Source organism: Myotis davidii, unplaced genomic scaffold (genome assembly GCF_000327345.1).
Source record: "Myotis davidii unplaced genomic scaffold, ASM32734v1 scaffold598, whole genome shotgun sequence".
Lineage (NCBI taxonomy): Eukaryota > Metazoa > Chordata > Mammalia > Chiroptera > Vespertilionidae > Myotis > Myotis davidii.
In genome coordinates, this window is record NW_006289090.1 from 29,494 (window position 1) to 36,017 (window position 6,524).

The following is a 6,524-nucleotide window of genomic DNA, read 5'->3' on the forward strand; positions in this document are numbered from 1 at the left end:
ATGGTCTCACTGACCACTGGGTACACTGGCTCTTGGATCTCTAAGGAGGTGCTAATTTAGCCTCTGCCTGAGGCTACCCAGCAGGAGCTATGGAGAGATTCTTCTTCTTTGTTTGGGGTTTGGAGGTGCCCAGCTGAGGCCCAGCTGTGAAGCAGTGCAAGCTGCTGTGTGGCCTTGGACCTTCTTTTGGATGTTCTGGGTCTTTCTGATTCAACTGCAGTTTGTTAGGTAATTTTCAGGGTGCAAAGGGCCATGCCTTTCATATGCAAAAGCATCTGCGCACAGCTCGGGTGGGGGCGGGGTCTCACGGGATCAACAGGGCAGAGCAAGAAGCTATGGCTGCTCCATGGTCCAACCCTAAGACGCCCCTAGTCTCAGTGTCCCGGTAATCACTGCCAGCACCACTGAGAGAAAGCCGCCCTCGAGTACTGCCTGATGCCAGACAGTCCAGTTTCTCCTTGTATGAGTCTGGGTCCCCAAAGACTCACCTGAAACTGGAGTTCAGAGCAGTCGGGAGCTTGAGACTCCCTCCCAGTTGAAAAAGACAACCGTGGCCTCAGTTTTCAGCTCTCTCCATGTGTGCCACATCCTCAGCTGCCAGCCCTCTCCATGTGCGCCTTGTCCTCAATTGCCAGCCGTTTCGGCGTGCGCCTCCATATCTCTGCACTTTACTTCTGCATCTCCTCTGAGTCTCAGTGTGCTTTTCTCTTTCCTTCTAGTTGTAGAATTTCCAAACAGCCAGCCTTCCTGTGGTTCTGGATGATGTCTGTTTTGTCTTTTAGTTGTATTTTTGAAGTGGTTATGCAAGGCAGCAATTTCCTGTGGTTACCTATGCCGCCATCTTGGTTTCTCCCAACCTTTCCTAATTCATTAGAATTCCTTCTATTTTTTTCTAATAATTATAATATTAGGGTGTGTGTGTTTTTTTGGTAGGGTACTTAGGCATTTCATGTATAAAATTACATGTCCTATAAATACAGATCATTGTACTTCTGTTCAAAGTCTTTGATATCTATTTCTTTTTCCTACCTAAAATCTCCTGTATAGTATTGGCAAGAGCAATATTCTTTGAGTTGCTCTTGGTATTAGGGAAAATACATATACATTTTTTCTCTCTAATCATTATTCTTGAACGGATTACATATATCCCTTTTTTCCCCCTAGTGACCTCTTCTAGCCTGCCCCTGACTCCCTCCCTAGGACTTCACAACCTGATTGCATTGTCCATGGGTCCATGGGTTATGCATAAATGCATGCAACTTCTTTGGTTTAGGTCTTCCCATCCACCCAAGAACCTTCCCCTGCCTTCCCTCTGAGGTTTGAGAGATTGTTTCTTGCTTCCATGTTTCTGAGTCTATTTTGTTCATCAGCTTATTTTGTTCATTAGACTCCACATATAAGTGAGATCATGTGATACTTATGTTTCTCTGACTGGCTTATGTTGCTCAGCATAATACTCTCCAGGTCCACCAATGCTGTTGCAAATGGTAAGAGTTCTTTCTTTTTTATAGCTGAATAGTATTCCATTGTGTAAATGTACCATGGCTTTTTTATCCACTTATTTACTGATGGGCACATGGGTAGTTTCCAAATCTTAGCTATTGTAAATTGTGCTTCTATGAACATGGGGATGCATATATTCTTTTTGATTGGTGTTTCTGATTTCTTAGGATATATATGTGTAAGTGGGATCACTAGTTCAAATGCGAGTTCCTTTGGTTTTTTTTTTTTGAGGAAACTCCATACTGTTTTCCACAGTGGCTGCACCAGTCTGCATTCCCACCAGCAGTGTACTAGGGTTCCCTTTTTTCCACATCCTTGCCAACACTTGTCTTTTGTTGATTTGTTGATGATATCCATTCTTGAGAGGTGTGAGGTGATATCTCATGGTCGTTTTGATTTGCATCTCTCGGATAATTAGTGACTTTGAACATTTTTTCATATGTCTCTTGGCCATCTGAATGCCCACTTTGAAGAAGTGTCTATTAGGTCCTTCGCTTGCTTTTTAATTGGATTGTTTGTCTTTTTAAATTAAGTTGTATGAGTTCCTTATATAGTTTGGATATTAATTCCTTATCAGATGTTCTTGGGCAAATATGTTCTCCCATGCAGTGCTCTCTCTTTCATTTTGTTGGTTTCTTTTCCTATGGAGAAGCTTTTTATTTTGAGTAGTCCAATTTGTTTATATTTTTTCCTAGTTTCTTTTGCCCTCAGAGATGTATCGGTAAACATACTGCTATGAGAGCTGTCTGAGATTTAGCTGCTAGTGGTTTTTTCTAGGATTTTTATGGTTTCACATCTTACATTTATCTTTTGTCCATTTTGAGTTTATTCTTGCGTATGGTGTTAAGTTGGTGGTCTAGTTTCATTTCTTTGCATGTACCTGTCCAATTTCCCCAACACCATTTATTAAAGAGATTGTCTTGACTCCATCATATGCTCTTGCCTCTTTTGTCAAATATTAAATGAGCATAATGGCTTGGGTCAATTTCTGGGTTCTCTGTTCTATTGATCTATATGCCTGTTCTTGTGGCAGTACCAGGCAGTTTTGAGTACAGTGGCTTTATACAATAACTTGATATCTGGTATTGTGATTCCTCCAACTTTGTTCTTTTTATCAAGATTGCTGGGGCTATTCGGGGTCTGTTTTGGTTCCAGATAAATTTCTGGACTGTTTGTTCTAGATCTGTGAAATTTGCCACTGGTGTTTTAATAGGGATTGCATTGAATTTATACATTGCTTTGGGTAGTATGGACATTTAATGATGTTGATTCTACCAATCCATGAGCACGATATTTCTTCCATTTGTTTATATCTTCCACTATCTTTTTTTTCAATATCCTGTAGTTTTCCCAGTATATCTACCTTCTTGATAAGTTTATTACTGGGTGTCTTTTTTTTGTTGCTGTGATAAATGGGATTGGTTTATAAAAATGCCATCAATTTCTGAGTGTTAATTTTGTATCCTGACACCTTGCTTAATTTATTAAAACTGACAGTTTTTGGTGGAGTCTTTAGGGTTTTTTATGTACAATATCATGTCATCTGCGAACAATGAGTTTTACTTCCTCCTTTACCATTTGGATGCCTTTTCTTCCTTCTTCTTGTGTGATCACTATGGCTAGGACTTCCAGTACTATGCTGAACAAGGCTGGTGAAAGTGGGAATCCCTGTCTTGTTCCTGTTCTAAGGGGAAATGTTTTCAGTTTTTGACTAGTATGATGTTGGATATAGGTTTGTCATATATGGGCTTATTATGTTGAGGTATTATTCCTCTATTTTCATTTTGCTTAAAGATGTTATATTAAAAAAAGGGAGTTGGTTTTTTGTGGAATGTTTTTCTGCATCAATTGATATGATGATGTTAATTTTTTCTCATTTTTGGTGCTCTGTTGTTAGGTGCATATATGTTTATAATTCTTATATTTTCCTGATAGATTGATCCTCTAATTATAATAAAATACCCTAATTTTCTTTACTAACAATATTTTCTTAATTCTATTTTGTATCTACTTTCTCTATTTTGATTACTGTTTTCACTGGTATGCTAGTACGTTTTTTCTAACTTTTACTTGCAAACATTTTGTCTTTGATCAAAATTGTGTCTTGTAGATAGCATATAGGAAGGTTTATATTTTGCAAAACAATATTTTTATTGATTTCAGAGAGGAAGGGAAAAGGAGGGAGAGATACAAATAGCAATGATGAGAATCATTGATCAGCTGCCTCCTGCACGCCCCACACAGGGGATCAAGCTCGCAACCTGGGCATATGCCCTGACCAGGAATCAAACCGTAACCTCCTGGTTGACAGGTCACTGCTCAACCACTGAGCCCAGGCAGGTTTGCATTTTTAAAATCTGTTTCATAAAACTTTTCCTTTGGATTTTAAAAAATTTATGTCTAATGTAATTACTGGTACGGTAGGACTGATGCATGTTGTTTTTTATTTGCTTTCAATGTGTCATGTCTTTTTCTTTCTCTGTTCTTCTATAAATTGCCTTCTTTTGTGGTGAATTTTTTTGTTCCATTTTAATTCTATTGTTTCTTTTACTGTGTTTTTTGAGTTATTTATTTCATGGTTGCTTTGGTATTTAAATTAACATCTTACCTTAAAAGTGACTTTAGCCTGGCCTGCATGGCCTGGTAGTTGACCGTAGACCTATGAACCAGGAGGTCACAGTTTGATTCCTGGTCAGGACACATGTCCACTTTCACCACTCTTTTATTATTTTTTAATATATTCTTATTGATTTCAGAGAGGAAGGATCAGGGAGAGAGATGGAAACATCAATGATGAGACAGAATCATTGATTGCCTCTTGCACACCCCACACTGGGATTGAGCCCGCAACCTAAGCATGTCCCCTGACCAAGAATCGAACCGTGACCTCCTTGTTTATAGGTTGACGTCAACCACTGAGCAACGCCGGTTGGGCCTGCTTTCACCACTCTTATTCAACATACTACTGAAAGTCCTAGCCACAGTGATCAGACAAGAAGAAATAAAAAGGCATCCAAATTGGAGAGGAGGAAGTAAAACCCATTTTTCACAGATGACATGATATTGTACATAGAAAACCCTAAAGGCTCCACAAAAATACTACCAGATATAATAAATGAGTTTGGCAATGTAGCAGGATACAAATTCAACACCCCAAAATTGATGGCTTTTTTATACACCACTAATGACTTATCACAAAGAGAAACTAAACAAACAATCCCATTTACCATTGCAACAAACAAATTAAGATTATTAGGAATAAGCTTAACCAAGGAGGCAAAGGACCTATACTTGAAAACCTATAGGATGTTGAAAAAAGAGATAGAATAAAATATAAACAAGTGGAGGAATATACCGTCTTCATGGATTGGTAGCATCAACATCATTAAAATGTCCATACTACCCAAGTTAACCCATAGATTCAATGCAATCCCATTAAAATACCAACAGCATATTTCACAGATCTAGAACACACACTCCAAAAATTTATATGGAATCAAACAAGACCCTGAATAGCTGTAGCAATCTTAAGAAAAACAAAGTTGGAGGAATCACAATACCAGATTTGAAGTTATATTACAAAGCCACCATAATCAAAACGGCTTGGTATTGGCACAAAAACAGGAATATAGATCAATGGAACAGAACAGAGACCCCATAAATCCACCCAAGGCATTACACTCAATATTTGACAAAGGAGGCAAGAGCATACAATGGAGTCAACACAATCTCTTCAATAAATGGGGTGGCAAAATTTGGACAAATATATGCAAAAAAATGAAACTAGACCACCAACTTACACCATACACAAGAATAAACTCAAAATGGACAAAATACTTAAATGTAATTTGTGAAACCATAAAAATCCTAGAAGAAACCATAGGCAGTGAAATCTCAGACATCTCTTGCAGCAGCATTTTTATGGATAAATTTCCTAGGGCAAAGGAAACTAAGGAGAAAATAAATGTTACTACATCAAAATAAAAAAAAACTTCTGCACAGCAAAAGAACCCATCAACAAAATAAAAAGGAACTCAATGTATGGGAGAACATATTTGCAAATGTTACCACTGATAAGGGTTTAATCTCCAACATTTACAGGAAACTCATACAACTTAACAAAAAGAAGAAAATCCAATTAAAAAATGGACAAAGAACTTAAATAGACACTTCTCCAAAGTGGACATATAGATGGTCCAGAGACATATGAAAAAAGGCTCAAAGTCACTGATAATCAGAGAGATGCAAATCAAAATGACAATGAGTTATCACTTCACACCTTTCAGAATGGCTACCATCAACAAATAAACAAATGACAAGTGCTGGCGAGGATGTGGAGAAAAGGGAACCCTAGTACACTGCTGGTGGGAATGCAGACTGCTGCAGCCATTATGGAAAAACAGTATAGTTTCCTGAAGAAATTGAAAATGGAACTCCCATTTGACCCAGTGATCTGACTTGTAGGAATAAATCCTAAGAAACTCAAAACACAATCAGAAGGAATATATGCATCCCTATGTTCATAGCAGCACAATTTACAATAGCCAAGATCTGGAAACAGTCCCAGTGCCCATCAATAGATGAGTGGATAAAAAGCTATGGTACATTTATACCACGGAATACTATGCAGCAGTAAAAGAAGAATCTATTACCCTTTGAGATAGCATGGAGGGACTTGGAAAGTATCATGCTAAGTGAAATAAGTCAGAGAGAGAAGTATCACATGATCTCACTTATATGTGGAATCTAAGTAACAAAATTAACTGATGAATGGTGTGAATCCACAAGTGCAAAGTCTCGGAGGCAAGCGGGGGGAGGGTGCATGGGTGGGAAGTAATCAGCAAAGAACCTTGTTGTATATGCATGGCCCATGGCTGCAGACAATGGGGTGGTGAGGACCAGGCTGGAGGGAGTCAATGGGGGTGGGGAGGAAGGGGACATATGTAATACTTTCCAAAAGCATTATTTTTATTAAAAAAAAGTTATTTTGAGCAAAGAGAGAGGACCCAAATAAACAAAAT

The 6,524-nt window shown here is 38.3% G+C and overlaps 1 long non-coding RNA gene across 1 annotated transcript in view; it reads left to right on the forward strand.

Moving 5' to 3' along the window:
• Nucleotides 1-5,643, forward strand: part of LOC107182736 — a 10,293-nt gene extending 4,650 nt beyond the window's left edge. The window contains exon 3 of the long non-coding RNA XR_001513467.1: nt 5,633-5,643. This is a non-coding gene — a long non-coding RNA (uncharacterized LOC107182736). The remainder of the gene's footprint in view (nt 1-5,632) is intronic.
• Nucleotides 5,644-6,524: the final 881 nt, after the last annotated feature.